At 39.0% G+C, this 20,320-nt stretch overlaps 1 long non-coding RNA gene across 1 annotated transcript; it reads right to left on the bottom strand.

The window, feature by feature from the left end:
• Positions 1 to 420: 420 nt before the first annotated feature.
• On the bottom strand, positions 421 to 2,773 carry LOC104109650 (uncharacterized). Its single transcript, XR_689268.4, has 4 exons — positions 2,504 to 2,773; positions 1,566 to 1,797; positions 868 to 1,099; positions 421 to 652 (listed from the first exon to the last, which is right to left on the bottom strand). It is a non-coding gene; the product is annotated as an uncharacterized lncRNA (long non-coding RNA).
• Between the last annotated feature and the right edge of the window lie 17,547 nt (positions 2,774 to 20,320).

Here is a 20,320-nt window from a genome sequence, read left to right on the forward strand (position 1 = left end):
TTTTGTTGTATAGAAGGTTCCAAATTCACTACAAAAAAACTTACATATTGTGGCGGTTATTTTTGGGTATTGCAGCGGTTTAGAACCGCCACTATACACATTAACGACGGTTTCAGACAACGCCACAATTACATCCGCCAAAAAGTTATTGCGGTGGTTTTTTGTAAACCGCCATAATTGTAAAAGTGATAAAACGACGGTTGATTCTTGCAAATTGCGGCAGTTAATAGCCGCCAGAATTATACATTAAGACATTATTTATATTGTCTAAAATGGCAATTTCAAACCGCCATAATCTCTTTTATTGCCTGCTTATTTTCTTCTAGATCTCTTTTCATTCTAGTTCAACACCCTGCCTAATTCATCAAAGCTTGTTCCAATGTTCCCAATTCGACAATCGAGACGAACATAAAAGAAATGTTTAATAACTAAACCATTCATTGTATATAAATAACTTAAGCACTTTAAAATTATATCATAAAATGTATTAAAATTTCACGTAGTACTTTACATCCACTCAATAAAAGAGAAATAACTAGAACAAATTCTAAAACAATGTTCATCGAGCACTCGCATGAATATACGGTGTTACTTCCAACTGGTGATCCTTTTTGGACTGTCAGTGATGGGACATACTTCTTATATCTTGAGCCTACAAAATTAAACAAAACAATATGAAACAAGTAATAACAAAATTAGTCATGGTACATACAAAAGATAATCTTTTTATTCTAAATTACAAGCATGTAAAAGGGTCATGGTACAAACTAATTATTCTATTCCCCAAGATGTTGAACAGGTTTTAGATGGTAGATGTACCTTATAGAATCATTAGTGTATACAGTTTCAGTTCATAAAAATGATTACCTTCAGTGCCAATGTTCAACCCCTTTACAAAAGTAGTGTAACACACAGATTATTTTGCAAAGCAAACCTTGGCAACGCCATTCTATCTGATAATGTAAGTAATCAAGTATCTGATGACATGGCCTTAGGAGTTGCAAGTGAGCTTCGATTTTCCATCTCCAACTGAATGGCGATATATTTGAGTCACATCGATTTTCTTGGTTTTCAATATCTCTTTTCTTTTCTTTCTGTCCTGAGAATGACACATCTAGTTAGACAAGAGAAGATAAGATACTAATCCAAATAGCCAATCCGCTGACAGCATTTTTCCGATTCTTAAAGCATCACCGGCACCTTCTTGCAAATAAAGGACTAAATGAAACTTACTGAATGAAAATAATTCAAATAGGTTGATCAGAATTTCCGGTCAATTCTTCTCCCTTTACATCAATTTATGGATAAGTCGTCCTTAAATTAGAGGGATCAAACAAGACTACCTTAATCGAGTTTTAAATTATACTTGATCCTAGTATATCTTGCTCTGGGTGTACATTTTCTAGAAGTAAACTAAATTATATTTGATCCCAGTACATCTTGCTCGGGATCGGAAATGCATTTTCTTGAAGAAAAATTTACAATTTTAGGGATGAGGATATGAGCAGGTCATATAATACTATCAAAAAGGAAAAACTTTAAGGGAAAAGATTGAAAAAACTTACTTTCCAGTGATTGATCTCTTATATGGAATTATAGTCGGTGGACAGTTCATAGCCTTTGGTGTATCTTCTTTGAGTCCGCAATCAGTTGCTGTATTATTAAAGCTTGTACCTCTGCCCTCAACTGGAAGCAAAAGCTCTATTTTTCCTAGAAAAAAATCATCTTTTGAAAATCTAGGGCTGACTAATGAAGGTGGACCTATATCATAAGATATTGGCTCATCTGTCAATGAAGCTACAAGGAAAAAAAAAGTTAATTGCATTAATACTAGAGCAACAACTCTATCAAAATTTTTTGTACCAGTTAAAGCCTAAAAAAACTAACGGAAAAGAAATTAACAGAGCAAACTGCATAGTGATACTGAGTGGTTATGAGTTTATTTAGAAAGCATAGGCTAGTTCTACATCTTTTTTTGCATTACTTATCAAGAAAAAGTACTTCAAATTAAATTTTTTACAGTCAAGTTGGTAATAGATATATGTCTATGCTTCTATGAGTCTTTTTTTCCAGCTTATTATCAGTATCTATCCACATGAGAGTAAAGTTTTCCTGCACACAACATCATACAACATACCAATCATCACTACTACCACCAAGACAAGAAAGGCACAACCTATCAAACAACAACTCTAATTCACAAAATGCGAAATTTAGATTGGACAAACATGGCACAACAGAAAAGCATCGAAGCCAAATAGCAAAGTACTCTGAAAAAGTAGTAAGAAGTAGTGCTAATGCTAAATACCAAAACCATGAGACATACCCTAAATCTCAACAAATAAAATCCTACTCGACACATGACTTTTGCTTCAGTCAATCAAAACTCAACTACAAATCAAACTATTTCTTAGAGCACCAGATATATAATAAACCCTAGATCTACAATATGCATTAATAAATAAGCAGTAAATAACGAAAATGAGAGAAAAATCGAAAGGACCTTGCTGAATTTTGTTTGGAGATAGAGGTTGCTGAACTCCTAGGAAGCTTCATTGGAGACTAGCGGCTTCCAATCGAGAGCCGAGATAAGGGAGTCGCAAGCTACGACGACTAGAGATCTGCGCCATATCGATAAGAGGGAGAGGGAGAGGGAGAGAGGAAATTGCAATAATAGGGTTTATTTGGGAGGAGTGAGGGAGAAATGAGAGAGGGAGTTCTAATTTTTGGTCCGAGCGGTGGAGGGAGTCTAAAAAATTTGTTGGGAGGAACTTTTTGGTCTGAGCAAGTTGACGAAAATACTTTTAAAATAATAATTAACAGTAGCGGCGGTTTGCCACCGCCGTAATCAATATCAACCGACGTTATTTAAAAGCTTAATGTGGCGTGTCTAAAAACGCCATCATATTGTGGCGGTTTACAACAACCGACGTAATAAAACCGCCGTAAAATCTCCGGTTTTTTGTAGTGATTGTAATTAGGTTGGTTTTGAGTTGCTGATTGTATTGTGTTTGTATATCTCCTATAGTAGGCTTGATGGAGCAGTAAAATCAGGGGAAATGCTGCCCATTTTTATTTTAAAATCGAGTTATCGTTTGAGATACGTAATATACTAGAACCATCTAAGTCGTACATGTATTTTTTTGTTATAGGGTTGGCGCGCTAGTTATCATAAGCTTGTTGTTGAGTTGAATTGACGACTTGAGGTATGTTAAGGCTATTCCTTCCTTCCTTTTGGCATGATCCATATGATACAATGAAACGAGCAAGCACCCAACTTTCATAAATGATTCTATTCTTAGAGGTACTAGGGTTGCCTATGTTCTGGATTCCCCATATGTCCTACTATCATATCGTCTATCATGGGTCTCATTACATTCCGAGAGATCTTATTGACTTACTTCATTATACATTGCATCCATTTATACATGTATACTGACCCATGACCAGATGACGTTATATACGCTTATAGTATATGTATATGGGGTATGGAAAAAGGTTATGGCGTTATATACGCACTACCACCTGATCAGATGGTATACGCACTGACACTCGTCACCTCATATGTGCGTAGCTCCCACAACATGTAGCATGTAATAAGTAACACCCACGGGGTAAATTCTCCCTCACAAGATTCGACATGAGACTTACCTCGCTTCGAATTCCATAACCGGCTCCAATGCCTCTCTAGCACCTCAGACCAATGCCCATTGATCTGAAACTAGTCAAATAATCATGAAAACCAATAACAATATACTCTAACACTCATAATAAATCAATTTATAACAATTTCTAACTCCGCTTGAAAAGTCAACAAAGTCAACCCTCGGGCCCACGTGCCCGAATTCCGAAAATATTCGAGGATAAACATTACTCATAATATCACAAACTCAAATATATAATTTATTCCTAATTCCATATCCAATTTCGTGGTCAAAATTCAAAAATATAAAATTCTAGATTTTCTTCCAAAATCCCACAATTTCTGCAAATTTTCATGTTTGAATCCATATATAACTCATGTATTTAACTTAATACAAGTAGGAATAACTTACCTCATAATAGATGATGAAATCCCCCCTCCAAGAGATCCAAAAATCACCCAACCAAGTGAAAATGAGAGAGGAATAAACCAAATCCCGTATAAAAAATCAAGTCTGCCCAGGTCCTTCCTCTTCGCGATCGCAAAGGCCAAGCCAGCCTTGCCCCAGATTTATTCTACGCGAACGCGATAGATGCAACGCGACCGCGAACGTTTTCTTGAACAACCTATGCGAACACCAGCCTAGATCTGAGAACGCGAAGGCCAATCCTTCATGCCTCAGACCAACACCCTATGCGATTGCAAACCAATCCTCGCGATCGCGAAGAACAATCTTACAAACGTAGGCCACCTCGCTAACACTTTGCATTTGCGGCTCCTTCCATGCGAACGCGATGAACCAACTGACCAAACACCGAGATCGCGAGCCACCATACGCGATTGCGAAGAACCACTTCACCCAGCTCTCAATAAACACTACGCGATCGTGAGCCTTTTATCGCAATAGTGATGAACAAATCTGACACCAAAAACTAGCAGTTACAAGACATGATGAAAAGGTCCGTATCCACCCCGAATCACACCCGAGGCTCCCGGGACCCCGTCCAATCACGCCAACAAGTCCCAATACCTTAACCAAACATATCCACAGGATCGAAATGCCACGAATAACATCAAAACCATAAATCACCGATAAAAATCATTCTTTCAATTTTAAAACATTCAAACTTCGACGAATGCGTCAGAATCCGAAATGACGCCAATCTTTGCATACAAGTAAAGAATCACTATACAAATCTATTCCAAGGCCCAAAATTCCAAACGGACATTAACAACACCAATTCCCTCTTCAAACCAAACTTAGGAAATAAAAACCTTTAAAATGCCAACTTTCCACAATAAGCACAGAAATGCTCACAGACCACCCGATACTCAACCCAAACATATATATAAGTCCAAAATCTTCATACGAATCTATTGGAACCTTCAGATCCCGATTTCGAAGTCGTTTACTCAAAATTCAAACCTTGATCAACTCTTCCAACTTAGAGCTTCCGAATTGAGAATTTCCCTTCCTAATCAACTCCGAAGTTTCCGAAATTTAATTCCAAACTCACGTACAAGTCATAGTACATAAAGTGAAGCTACGCAAGGCCTCAAACTACTGAACGATGTGCTAGAACTCAAAACTATAGATCGAGTCGTTACAATATCATTTATGACTTGTGTGTAAAATTTAAGGTCAGTCATAGTTGGTTTGATAGGCTTCGGCATCGATTGCAGAAGTTGGAAATACATTAGTTTCATTAGACTTGAATTAAGGTGTGATTCATGTTTTTGATGTTGTTTGTTGTGATTTGGGACCTCGACTAAGTTCGTATGATGTATTAGGTTGTGTTGGAATGTTTGGATGGGGTCCCGGGGGCCTCGGGTGAGATTCAAATTGATTATGGATTGAGTTTGGCCTTGTTGTGCTGCAAAATATCTGGTGTTTGGTTTTCTTGTTTGCATTCGCGAGAGAGGTCTCATATTCACGAAGAGTATCTGGGTGACTAATGTAGTTTTTTCATCGCGTTCAAGAAGAAGGCCATGCGTTCATGAAGGTACAGGGGATTTGAATATCGTGATTGCGAGTGAGGACTCGTGTTCACGTAGCAAGATGAGGCAGGTGGGGCACCAAGCTTGTAAGCCTTCGCATTCGCGGGAGTTGGTTCGTGTTCGCGTAGGCATGTGTTCATTGGTCACCACGATCGCGAGAGAGGTCTCGCGTTCACGTATGAGGAATTTGGGCAGTTGAAATTTTGTGCTTCGCGAACGCGAGGCACTTTCCGCATTCGCAAAGAAGGATATCTAGGCAACAGTATATTATTTCAAAATCGAGTGTTTTGACCCATTTTTCATATTTTGAGCTAGAAACCTCGATTTTGGGCGATTCTTGAAGGGATTTTCAAGGAGTTAATTGGGGTAAGTGATTTTAACTCGGATTTGATTAATATACATGAATCTATCATTGTTTTACCATTTAATTAGTGTTTTGGGTTGGAAAATTTGGGAAAATTTCATAAGCTATATTTTGTGTATTTGAAAGGTGATTTGAGGTTGAAATTAGATAATTTTGGTATGGTTGGACTTGCTATTGAATGGGTGTTTGAATTTTATAAATTTTGTCGGGTTCTGAGACGTGGGCCTGAGTTTGACTTTTTGGGTTGACTTTTTGACTTCGGTTAAAGAACTTAGCTTTATCATATGGAATTGATTCATATCGCTTCTATTGATTGTATTAAGTTGTTTGTGGCTAGATTCGAGTCGTTCAGAAGCCGATTCACGAGGCAAGGGCTTGTTAAAGTTATGATTTGCGCGATTTAAGGTAAGTAATAATTCTAAACTTAGTAGTGGGGGTAGGAATCCCTAGATTTCGTGTTATATGATTGGTATTGAGTTGACACATATGCTAGGTGACGGGTGTCTGGGAGTGCACAATGGTAATTGTGACTCGGTTGATTCTGTGGTACTGTGTAGTTATCAAATCTTATTATTATTCATGTAATACCTAAGTGTTAGAGTAATTAAGATGCGATCCATGTTAAAAGTCATACTTATTCTGTTAGATCCACTGAGGTCATTTATGTTGTTGAGTTATTTGCTTAAATTGTAATTTTATACTCAGTCACATTCATCATTTGCAAATCATAGCTCAGTCTCTGTTATCATTTGTTGTTACATCATGTATTATTGTTTGGACTGATTGGCATGATATTTGTGAATCCGAGAGACTGGAGAGATTGATGACTGAGTTGAGGTCGAGGGCCTGGTTGTGATTGATATTTATGGGATTGGGTTGCAAGCCGCAGAAGGATTTATTGATTTATTATGGGATCGGTATGCATGCCGCAACATGCCATATTGTCTTATATTAGCGTTTGGGCAGGATCTGCCCCTCTGGAGTCTGACATACCAGCAGTGAGTGCAGGTACCGTTGAGTGATGAGTGCGAGTGCCGAGCGATTGAGTGTGCTGAGTGAGGTTGAATAATCCGAGAGTGTGAGTATATGAGTTTATCACAGTATTGCATCACATGTGCATGCATATTTAACATGTAGACATAGAGATGTAACCTTCCTTATGCTAGTTATATTTGGCATATTTTAATAGTATTGAGCCTAAACTGTTGAACTTGAAAGCATGTCTACATTTCTATACTGTGTACAAATTGATTATGAGATTTCTCTGAGTTATTACTGTCATTCCCTGTTATGTCCGTATTGTTATTATCTGGATTTGGACTGTACCTTTCTGAGCTCGTCACTTCTTTTAGCCCAAGGTTAGTCCTGTTACTTATTGAATACATTGGGTTGATTGTACTCATACCACTATACACTTCGTGTTTAGATCTATGTACATCTAGACCCAATGGTTGCTAGACTTGGAGCATTACCTGCTTGGAGACTATTAAGGTAGCTGCTATGGCGTCTGCAGACCTCGACTCTCCTTCTTTTCAGTTTATTTAGCATTGTTCTATCTTTCCAGACAGTTATATTAGAAGTTCTGATTGTGTTGACATTTAGTAGCCCATGTACTCGGTGACAACCGAATTTTTGAGAATTTTGTACTTGAGTCACAGTTATTCTTATCGGTTATTTATGAGATTTTTTACTGTTAAGCTTATTATATCATGTTTTTAATTTAAAATGCATAGTTATTTGTGATTGTCGACTTGCCTAGAACTGTGATAGGCGCCATCACGATATGTTGAGATTTGGGTGGTGACAAATGATGTGTGTAGGTAGAGATGTATTCAAAACATTTTACTCTAATTTGAAAAGATGCACTTCCTCTATTTCATTTGTACGTCTTAGTCTAAATGAAACAAAGTTAATGTATATAAGGAATGTTTTTTTGAATTTTGTGATTTTAAATTAAAGTTGCGTGTGATATGTCCAAAAAACCCTCTGAATCTTATAGTCTTACACATGTATTATCTTTAGGGGTAAAATAAAAATGCTACGATTAAAATTTTAAAATATTAGAAAAATAATATCTTCATTTGAATAAAATAAAAGAAAGTAAGGCACATAAATTAAGTGGGCGTTTAGACATAAGAATTGTGAAATTTCGGAAAAAAGTGAAAAGAAAATTCAAGCGAAAATGGTATTTGAAAATTAAAGTTCACTACTAGAAAATCGTGGAATTCTGACCAAAATTTCTGACTGCAAAAAATTGTCGGAAATTTCCAACCAAATTGGTAGGAAAAATCAAAAAAATATCAAATATATTTTTTTAAATAATTTCGACCACATTTCCGACCACCATGGTCGCAAATTTTGGTGCAAAAGCCCGGGAATTTTTTTCCGACCGAATCTGTCAGTATTAAACTTTTAAATTTTGACGATTTGACTTGTTTCACTTGATTAGTAATAGAATCAGTCGAAAATATAAATAATTAATATTTCTGACTGATTCGGTCGGTATTTTTTTAGAAAACAATTAATTAAATATTTTCGACCAAATCGGTCGGAAATATGTTTTAAAACCCTACCCGACCCCGTCCCTGTGATGACCCAAAATGTCATCTTTAAATTTAATAAGTAATTTTTGTTCTAAGACCTTGAAAAGCACCATGTATCATTCCTCGACTTGCGTGCACAGTCCGTAAAATTGTTTGAAAAGTTTTCATGTGAAAAATGGATTAAATGTGAAATAGAGCTTTAAAACTCAACTGAGTTGACTTTGGTCAAAATTTTTAGCAAACGGACCCGGATCAGTATTTTAACTATTTCGGTAGGTCCGTATCGTGATTTGGGACTTGGCGTATGCCTGAAATTGAATTTCGAGGTCCCTAGCCCGAGATATGGAATTTTGATGAAATATTAAAAGCTTGAAAGCTTAATGATTTTTAAGAAATTACTAATGTTGGATTTATTGCTCTCGGGTCCGTATTTTGGTTTTGGAGCCCGGTATAGGTCCACTATAATATTTATAACTTGTCTGCCGAATTTGGTGAGAATCAGAGTTGATTTGACGTGATTCGGATGTCCGGTTATAAAAATATAAGTTTTAAAGTTTTCTTGAAAATTTCCTTTGATTTGGTGTCCGATTCGTAGTTCTAGGTGTTATTTTGGCGATTTGATCGTGCGAGCAAGTTCGTATGATGTTTTAGGACTTGTGTGCATATTTGATTTGGAGCCCCGAGGGCTCGGGTGAGTTTCAGATAGGCTACAAGATGATTTTGAACTTAGAAAATCTGGTTTTTGAGCTTCTGCTATCATCTGCTGCATTGTGCTTCGCGATCGCGAAGCCATTCCTGCGATCGCGAAGATAGGCATGCGATCACGGAAGGTAAACTCCCAATGCACTGCGAATGCAAGGGACTAGATGCGATCGCGTAGAAGGAAGGAAGGCAGGATCTAGGCACGTCAATTGTGCTCCGCGATCGCATGAGTATTTATGCGATCGCATAAGGCTGGAAAAAATGTACTCCGCGATCGCATGAGCATTTACGTGATCGTGTACAGTTAAAAGTCTGGGCAGCCAAAATGTGCTACGCGATCGCGAAGAGTAAAATGAACCTGGAAAAAAGTTGTTCTACGTGATCGCGAACGAATTTCCGCGATCGCGATGAGTAAAAATCCGAGAAACAGAACTTAAGTTATGGAAAATGGGATTCGTCCCATTTTCAAACCTTTTCCATTTTTGAGCTCGGGTAAGGCGATTTTTGGGCGATTTTCACGGTAAAACATTGGGGTAAGTGTTCCTTATCCTATATTGATTATATTTACTGATTTCATACTCATTTATATCATGAATCCATGAATTTATGGAAGAAAATTTAGATTTTTATAAAATCTTCCAAAAATGAAAATTTAAGATTTAAAGGTCCATTTGACATCGGAATTGGATAATTTTTGTATGGTTGGACCCGTCTCGAAATGGATGTTCGAATTTCGTAAGTTTTTTCTGGATTTGAGATGTGGGTCCCATTGCCAAATATTTTAATGAATTTTGGATTTTTATCCGGAAAATCTATAAATTCATATGGAATTAATTCCTATGATTTGTATTGAGTATATCGAATTGTTTGTGAATAGATTTGAGGCTTTTGGAGGCAAATTTAAAAGGAAAAGCTATGGTCGAATAATTGATTGGAATTTGCAAAGCGAGGTAAGTGTCGTGGTTAACCTTCACTTGAGAGAATAGAACCCTTAAATTATTTGTTATGTGAAATGCATGTGAACGATATATAGGCGAGGTGACGAGTGTCTATACATTGTCAAATTAATTATTTGCCTGCTTACTTGAAAAATTATAAATTGTTTAAATCATAAATTAATTATTATAATAATTGTTTCTTTCCTATTCTTTGTCAAATATTAATTCTTGAATTCCTGCATTAATTGTTACATGCTATTTGAATTATGTGCCTTAATTGTTATTTGACATTTAGCATATTAAATATTAAACTGCATATTTTCTCTCTGATTTCTATAATAATTTGCTATTTGCCTTTGTTTGTTTCATAATTAAATCATAATTATTGTATTCTTGTTGTCTTATAATTTTATATTAATTATTGCATTTATTGGGAAAATTGCTTCTATAAGAATTGGTAAATGAAAATGTTGGAGGAGCGGGTTGCACGCCGCAATAGAATTAATTATAATGAATATATTGGAGGATCGGGTTGCACGCCGCAACAGACTTATTAAAAAGTCCATAGTGGAGGATCGGGTTGCATGCCGCAACAGGCTTATTAAAAAGTCCATATTGGAGGATCGGGTTGCACGCCACAACAGACTTATTTAAAAGTCGACATACATATTTATTTATTAGGGGGATCGGGTTGCATGCCGCAACAGACTAATTTAAAAGTCGACATACATATTTATATATTGGGGGATCGGGTTGCACGCCGCAACAGACTTGATTAAAATGAATATATTGGAGGAGCGGGTTGCACGCCGCAACAGAACTGAATGTGAATATATTATGAGAGTGGGTTGCACGCTGCAACAGAACTGAATGTGAATATATTGTGAGAGTGGGTTGCACGCTGCAACAGAACTGAATGTGAATATATTATGAGAGCGGGTTGCACGCTGCAGCAGAATTGATGGAAATGATAATTGGTTATGACTGCTGAGATGGCTTAAATTATTAAATGAGCTACCTGATTTATTTCTACTATTTGTTGTTGTTACTAATAATGCGTACAGGTAATGTAAGTGACCCACCTTAGCCTCGTCACTACTTCGTCGAGGTTAGGCTCAACACTTACCAGTACATGAGGTCAGTTGTACTGATACTACACTCTACACTTGTTGTGCAGATTTCGGAGTTAGTCCCAACGGCGTACCATATACTTGCTCGGATTGCAGCTATCGGAGGAGACTTGAGGTATAACTGCATGGCGTTCGCAGTTTTGAAGACCCTATCTATTTTACTTTAGCTGTGTGTTTATTTTCAGACAGCTTTATTTTATTCAGACCTTTATTTGTATCTATTCAAGATGCTCGTGCACTTGTGACACCAATTCTGGGATGGTATTTAGACACCGTTGCATTTATGGATTATTTCACTATATTTCAAACTTTTCTTCCGCTTTTGTTTCCTTGATTATTAATAATGTAAAGATTGTTTAAAAATTGGTTAATATTATTCTAACGTTGGCTTGCCTAGCAAGTGAAATGTTAGGCGCCATCACGGTCCGAAGGTGGGAATTTTGGGTCGTGACAATTGATATCAAAGCCCTAGGTTACATAGGTCTCACGAGTCACGAGCAAGCTTAGTAGAGTCTGAAGGATCGGTACGGAGACGTCTGTACTTATCTCTCAGAGGCTATGAAGTTTAGGAACAATATCATTTCTTTCTTATTCTATCGTGCCATTTTATTCTATCATTGATGATTGAACCATTCTACTCTTATTCTCTCGCATATGGTGAGAACACGCAATACCTCTACCGATGGACAGGGACCAGAACCCCCAGTAGCAACTATGGCCAGGGGTAGAGGTCAAGGTCGAGGTCGTGCTAGAGGCCGAGGCAGAAGCCGAGGTAGAGCTCAGTCCAGAGATCGAGTAGATTCACCTATTGTAGAACCTCGAGTGGACCTTCAGGAGGAGGTTCCAGTACAAAATGTACCAGTTGGACCAGTTCAGGTCCCGGAAGGATTCATAGCCACTCCAGTACTTCAGGACGCTCTAGTCTATCTGGTAAGTCTTATGGAGGGCGTGGGCCAGAATGGTACATTTCCAGTGGCACCAGCCGTCTCATAAGCTGGGGGAGGAGCACAAACTCCCACTACTCCCGCTTCGGAGCAGATGGCTCCCCAGAATAAGGCTCCAGCAGCCCCGCCAGTTGGGATAGTTCAGCAAGTTATTGCGGTACTGACGGTGATAGGCCCGCCATGTCTTTTGAGGCCTTATTGAGACTGGATAAGTTTACTAAGCTCTTTCCAGTTCACTTCAGTGGTACACCTTCTGAGGACCCACAGGATTATCTTGAACGCTGCCACGAGGTGCTGCGGAACATGGGTATAGTTGAGACCAATGGGCTTGATTTTGCTGTATTTTAGATAACGGGTTCCGCCAAGAGGTGGTGGAGAGATTATACATTGACACGACCAATCGGATCGCCTGCACTTACCTGGGAGAACTTCTCTCAACTATTTCTGGAGAAGTTCCTCCCTATCACACTGAGAGAGGAATTCCGCAAGCAATTTAAGCGTCTATAGCAAGGCAGTATGACTGTTACTCAGTATGAGTCCCGTTTTGTGGAGTTAGCCCGTTATGCTCTCCTTTTACTACCTACGGATGAAGAGAGAGTGAGGAGGTTCATTGAGGGACTCACTCACCCTATCAGACTTCAGATGGCCAAGGAGACCGAAAGTGAGATTTATTTTCAGGCGGCTGCTAATGTCGCAAGGAGGATCGAGATGGTTCTTCCACAGGAGAGAGGACAGAGGTCTGATAAGAGGTCTCGTCAGTTCGGTAGTTACAGTGGTGCCTCATCTGGAGGAAGAGGTAATTTTGGTAGGGGTCATCCTCCCAGACTATTTTATTCAGCACTTCATGCATCTCCCGGTGCTTCAGGGAGTCACAGTCCTATTATGCCTTACTCTGGGCAGCCAACATTCAGTGCACATTCAGCTCCTATCAGTGCACCACCACTCCACAGTTACTATAACGGTTATCCGGCCCATTTGAGTCAGCTTCAGCTTCAGCAGTTACGACATCAGGATGTGTGTTATGAGTGTGGGAACATTAGTCACATCATGAGGTATTGCCCAAGATTGGCGAGTAACAGATCTCGGCAAGATTCTCGTGCCATCATACCGACACCGGTTGCTTCACCATCTGCTCAGCCAGCTAGAGGTAGGGGTCAGGCAGCTAGAGGTGGAGGTCAGGCTATTAGAGGTGGAGATCAGGCCATTAGAGGTGGAGGTCAAACCATTAGAGGTGGAGGCCAGCCAGTTAGAGGACGTCCCAGAGACGTAGTTCAGAGTGGTGGGGCCCAGCCCCGATTTTATGCTTTTCCAGGTAGGCCTGAGGCCGAGTCATCTGATGCCGTGATCACAGGTATTATTCCAGTTTGCCATAGAGATGCTTCAGTTCTATTTGATCCAGGATCTACTTATTCCTATGTGTCCTCCTATTTTGCTTCATATTTGGTTGTGCCTTATGATTCTCTGAGTGATTCTGTGTGTGTATCTACACCGGTGGGAGACTCTGTTATAGTAGATCATGTCTATCATTCATGTGTGGTTACTATTGATAATCTTGAGACTAGTGTGGATCTTCTACTTCTTGATATGGTAGATTTTGATGTCATCTTGGGTATGGATTGGCTGTCCCCTTATCATGCTATATTGGATTGTCATGCTAAGATAGTGACCCTAGCTATGCTTGGGTTACCTCGACTAGAGTGGAAATGAACTCCTGGTCATTCTACCAACAGGGTTATTTCTTATATGAAAGCTCGGCGTATGGTAGAGAAAGGGTGTCTATCCTATTTGGCTTATATTCGCGATCCCAGTGCAGATGCTCCTTCTATGAACTCAGTACCAGTTGTTTGTGAATTTTCAGAATTATTTCCTGCAGATTTTTCGTGGATGCCACCCGACAGAGATATTGACTTCTGTATTGATTTGGCTCCGGACACTTAGCCCATTTCTATTCCACCATACCGTATGGCCCCGCCGGAGTTTAAATAGTTGAAAGAGCAATTACAAGACTTGCTTGATCAGGGATTCATTAGACCCAGTGTCTCACCCTGGGGTGTACCAATATTATTTGTAAAGAAGAAAGATGGCTCTATACAGATGTGTATAGACTATCCGCAGTTGTACAAGGCCACTATCAAAAACAAATATTCGCTGCCAAGAATTGATGACTTATTTGATCAGCTTCAGGGTGCCAAGGTATTTTCGAAGATCGATTTGAGGTTTGGTTACCATCAGTTGAAGATTAGGGCATCTAATGCCCCTAAAACAGCTTTTCGAACTCGGTATGGGCATTACGAATTCCTAGTGATGTCATTTGGGTTGACAAATGCCCCAACAACATTTATGGATTTTATGAATCGGGTGTTCAAGCCTTATTTGGATTCTTTTATGGTTGTATTCATTGATGATATATTGATTTACTCTAGCAGTCGAGAGGAACATGAGCAGCATCTTTGAAGTATGCTTCACACCTTGAAGAATAATCAGTTATATACCAAGTTTTCAAAATATGAGTTTTGGTTACACTCAGTTGCTTTTTTGGGGCATGTTGTATCGGCAGAAGGCCTAAAGGTGGATCCTAAGAAGATTGAGGCTGTTTAGAATTGGCCTAAACCTACTTCAATTACAGAGATCCGGAGTTTCCTGGGTTTAGCAGGTTATTATCGTCGGTTCGTGGAAGGGTTTTCATCTATAGCAAGCCTATTGACCAGATTGACCCAGAAAGGTCTCCCATTTAGATGGTCAGACGAGTGTGAGTTGAGCTTTCAGAAGCTCAAGACCGCTTTGACTAGTGTTGGTATTACCCACAGGTTCAGGATCGTATACGATATATTGTGACGCATCTCACATTGGGCTTGGTGCAATATTAATGCAAGATGGCAAGGTAATTGCATATGCGTCGCGACAGTTGAAAGTTCACGAGAAGAATTATCCTGTTCATGACTTAGAATTGGCAGCCATTGTTCATGCGCTAAAGATTTGGAGGCATTACCTCTACGGTGTCTCGTGTGAGGTATTTACTGATCATCGTAGCCTTCAGTATCTGTTCAAACAAAAGGATCTTAATTTGAGGCAGAGAAGATGGTTGGAGTTGTTGAAAGACTATGATATCACCATTTTGTATCACCCCGGAAAGGCCAATATGGTGGCCGAAGCTTTGAGTAGAAAGGCTGTGAGTATGGACAGTCTTGCATATATTCCGGTTGGTGAGAGGCCATTAGCTGCAGATGTTCAGACTTTGGCTAATCAGTTCGTGAGATTAGATGTTTCAGAACCCAGTCGGGTTCTAGCTTGCACAGTCGCTCGGTCTTCTTTATATGAGCGCATCATAGAGAGGCAGTATGATGATCCTCATTTACTTGTCCTTAAGGACACGGTGCAGCACGGTGATGCCAAACAGGTTGCTATGGGGGAGGATGGGGTTCTGCGAATGCAGGGTCGTATTTGTGTGCCTAATGTAGATGGGCTTCATGAATTAATTCTTGAAGAAGCACACAGTTCTAGGTATTCTATTCATCCAGGTACTGCCAAAATGTATCAAGATTTGTCTCAACATTAATGGTGGAGGATAATGAAAAAGGATATAGTTGCATATGTAGCTCGGTGTGTGAATTATCAGCAAGTTAAGTACGAGCATCAAAGACCTGGTGGTCTGCTTCAGAAGTTAGTAATTCCTGAGTGGAAGTGGGAGCGTATCACTATGGAATTTGTTGTTGGGCTCCCACGGACTCAGAGAAAATGTGATGTAGTTTGGGTCATTGTGGATAGGTTGACCAAGTCAGCACATTTTATTCCAGTGGCAGTTACCTATTCTTCAGAGAGGTTAGCTAAAATTTACATTCGTGAGATTGTCCGCCTTCTCTGTGCCCGTGTCTATTATTTCAGATCAAGGTACGCAGTTTACCTTACATTTCTGGAGGGCTGTACAGCATGAGATAGGCACGCGGGTGGAGTTGAGTACAACATTTTATCCACAGACAGACGGACAGTCAGAGCGCACTATTAAGATACTGGAAGATATGCTCCATGCTTGTGTTATAGACTTTGGAGGTTCTTGGGATTATTTCTTGCCATTTACAGAGTGTGCTTATAATAATAGCTACCAGCCGAGCATTCAGATGGCTCTATATGAGGCATTATAAAGAAGGCGATGTCGATCACCAGTTGGTTGGTTTGAACCGGGAGAGGCTCGGTTGTTGGGTACCGATTTGGTACAGGATGCCTTGGATAAGATCAAGATTATTCAGGATCGACTTCGCACAGCCCAGTCTAGGCAAAAGAGTTATGTCGACCGTAAAGTTCGTGATATTGCATTCATGGTTGGAGAAAGAATATTGATCTGGGTTTCACCTATGAAAGGTGTAATGAGGTTCGGAAAGAAGGGCAAGTTAAGCCCTAGGTATATCGGACCCTTTAAAATTCTTGAAAGGGTTGGTGAAGTAGCCTACAGGCTTGCATTACCACCTAGTTTATCAGCAGTTCATCCGGTGTTCCATGTGTCTATGCTCCGAAAATATCATGGTGATCCGTCCCATGTGTTAGATTTTAGCTCAGTCCAATTGGACAAAGATATAACTTACGAGGAGGAGCCGGTGGCTATTCTAGCTCAGCAGGTCCGACAGTTGAGGTCTAAGAGTTATCCTTCAGTTCGGGTGCAATGGAAAGGTTAGCCGGTAGAGGCATCTACCTAGGAGTCCGAGTCGGACATGCGGAGTAAATATCCACACCTTTTCTCTAGCTCAGGTACTTTTTCTAACTCCGTTCGAGGACGAACGTTTGTTTTAGAAGTGGAGAATGTGATGACCCAAAATGTCATATTTAAATTTAATAAGTAATTTTGTGTTCTAAGACCTTGAAAAGCACCATGTATTATTCCTCGACTTGCGTGCGCAGTCCGTAAAATATTCCGGAAAGTTTTCATGTGAAAAACAGATTAAATGTGAAATAGAGCTTTAAAACTCAACTGAGTTGACTTTGGTCAATATTTTTTGTAAACGGACCCGAATCAGTATTTTGACAATTCTGGTAGGTCCGTATTGTGATTTGGGACTTGGGCGTATGCCCAAAATCGCATTCCGGGGTCCCTAGCCCGAGATATGAAATTTTGATGAAAAATTAAAAACTTGAAAGCTTAATGATTTTTAAGAAATTACTGATGTTGGATTTATTGACCTCGGATTCGTATTTTGGTTCTGGAGCCCGGTATAGGTCCACTATAATATTTATGACTTGTCTGCCGAATTTGGTGAAAATCAGAGTTGATTTGACGTGATTCAGACGTCCGGTTGTAAAAATATAAGTTTTAAAGTTTTCTTAAAAATTTCCTTTGATTTGGTGTCTGATTCATAGTTCTAGGTGTTATTTTGGAGATTTGATCGCGCGAGCAAGTTCATATGATATTTTAGAACTTGTGTGCATGTTTGGTTTGGAGCCCCGAGGGCTCGGATAAGTTTCAGATAGGCTATGGGATGATTTTGAACTTAGAAAATCTTGTTTTTGAGCTTCTGTTGTCATCTGGTGCATTGTGCTACGCGATCGCGAAGAGTAAATTGTAAGTAGTGAGTTTTACCCTTCGCGTTCGCGAAGATAGGCACGCGATCGCGGAAGGTAAACTCCCAGTTCACTGCGAACGCAAGGGACCAGATGTGATCGCGTAGAAGGAAGGAAGGCAAGAGCTAGGCACGTCAATTGTGCTCTGCGATCGCACGAGTATTTTCGCGATCGCGTAAGGCTGGAAAAAATGTACTCCGCGATCGCATGAGCATTTATGCGATCGCGTAGAGTTAAAAGTCTGGTTAGCCAAAATGTGCTTCGCGATCGCGAAGCCATTCCAGCGATCGCGAAAAGTAAAATGAACCTGGGCAAAAGTTGTTCTACGCGATCGCAAATGAATTTCTGCGATCGCGATGAGTAAAAATCCCAGAAACAGAACTTAAGTTCTGGAAAATGGGATTCGTCCCATTTTCAACCCTTTTTCATTTTTGAGCTCGGGTAAGGCGAGTTTTGGGAGATTTTCATGGGAAAACATTGGGGGTAAGTGTTCCTTATCCTATATTGATTATATTTCATGATTTCATACTCATTTATATCATGAATCCGTGAATTTATGGATGGAAAATCAGTTTTTTATAAAATCTTCCAAAAACGAAAATTTAAGATTTGAAGGTCCATTTGACATCGGAATTGGATAATTTTTGTATGGTTGGACTCGTCTCAAAATGGGTATTCGGATTTCATACGTTTTTCAGGATTTGAGACGTGGGTCCCACTACCGAATATTTTAATGAATTTAAGATTTTTATCCGAAAATTTTATAAATTCATATGGAATTAATTCCTATTATTCGTATTGAGTATATCGAATTGTTTGTGAATAGATTTGGGGCTTTTGGAGACAAATTTAAAAGGAAAAGCTGTGGTCGAATAATTGATTGGAATTTGCAAAGCGAGGTAAGTGTCGTGGTTAACCTTCACTTGAGGGAATAGAACCCTTAAATTATTTTATTATGTGAAATGCATGTGAACGATGTATAGGCGAGGTGACGAGTATCTATACATTGTCAAGTTAATTATTTGCCTGCTTACTTGAAAAATTATAAATTGTTTAAATCATGAATTAATTATTATAATAATTGTTTCTCTCCTATTCCTTGTCAAATATTAATTCTTGAATTCCTGCATTAATTGTTACATGCTATTTGAATTATGTGCCTTAATTGTTATTTGACATTTAGCATATTAAATATTTAACTGTATATTTTCTCTCTGATTTCCATAATAATTTGCTATTTGCCTTTGTTTGTTTCATAATTAAATCATAATTATTGTATGCTTGCTGTCTTATAATTTTATATTAAGTATTGAATTTATTGGGAAAATTGCTTCTATAAGAATTGGTAAATGAAAATGTTGGAGGAGCGGGTTGCACGCCGCAACAAAATTAATTATAATGAATATATTGGAGGATCAGGTTGCACGCCGCAACAGACTTATTAAAAAGTCCATATTGGAGGATCGGGTTGCACCCCGCAACAGACTTATTAAAAGTCCATATTGGAGGATCGGGTTGCACGCCACAACAGACTTATTTAAATGTCGACATACATATTTATATATTGGGGGATCGGTTGCACGCCACACCAGACTTGATTAAAATGAATATATTAGAGGAGCGGGTTACACGCCGCAATAGAACTGAATGTGAATATATTGTGAGAGCGGGTTGCACGCTGCAACAGAACTGAATGTGAATATATTGTGAGAGTGGGTTGCACGCTGCAACATAACTGAATGTGAATATATTGTGAGAGCGGGTTGCATGCTGCAACAGAATTGATGGAAATGATAATTGGTTATGACTGCTGAGTTGGCTTAAATTATTAAATGAGTTACCTGATTTATTTCTACTATTTGTTGTTGTTACTAATATTGCGTACAGGTAATGTAAGTGACTCGCCTTAGCCTCGTCACTACTTCGTCGCGGTTAGGCTCGGCACTTACCAGTGCATGGGGTCGGTTGTACTGATACTACACTCTGCACTTCTTATGTAGATTTCGGTATTTTACTACCAGAGGAGACTTGAGGTATAACTGCATGGCGTCCACAGTTCTGAAGTCCCCGTCTATTTTACTTTAGTTGTGTGTTTATTTCTAAACAGCTTTATTTTATTTAGACTTTATTTGTATCTATTCTAGAAGCTCGGGCACTTGTGACATCAATTCTGGGATGGTATTTAGACACCGTTGCATTTATGGATTATTTCACTATATTTCAAACTTTGCTTCCGCTTTTGTTTCCTTGATTATTAATAATGTAAAGATTGTTTAAAAATTGGTTAATATTATTCTAACGTTAGCTTGCCTAGCAAGTGAAATGTTAGGCGCCATCACGGTCCGAAGGTGGGAATTTCGGGTCGTGATAGTCCCCAACTAAAACAGACGCACTTCTTCTTTCTCTCATCCTTCACCCTTTTTCTCCCTCTAGGTAAGGTTTGCCATCTTTCTCTATCTTTCATTCTGTAATGACCCAACCGGTTATTTTGAGAACTTGTGCTTTGTTCAG

Source organism: Nicotiana tomentosiformis, chromosome 2, assembly GCF_000390325.3.
Source record: "Nicotiana tomentosiformis chromosome 2, ASM39032v3, whole genome shotgun sequence".
Classification (NCBI taxonomy): Eukaryota; Viridiplantae; Streptophyta; class Magnoliopsida; order Solanales; family Solanaceae; genus Nicotiana; species Nicotiana tomentosiformis.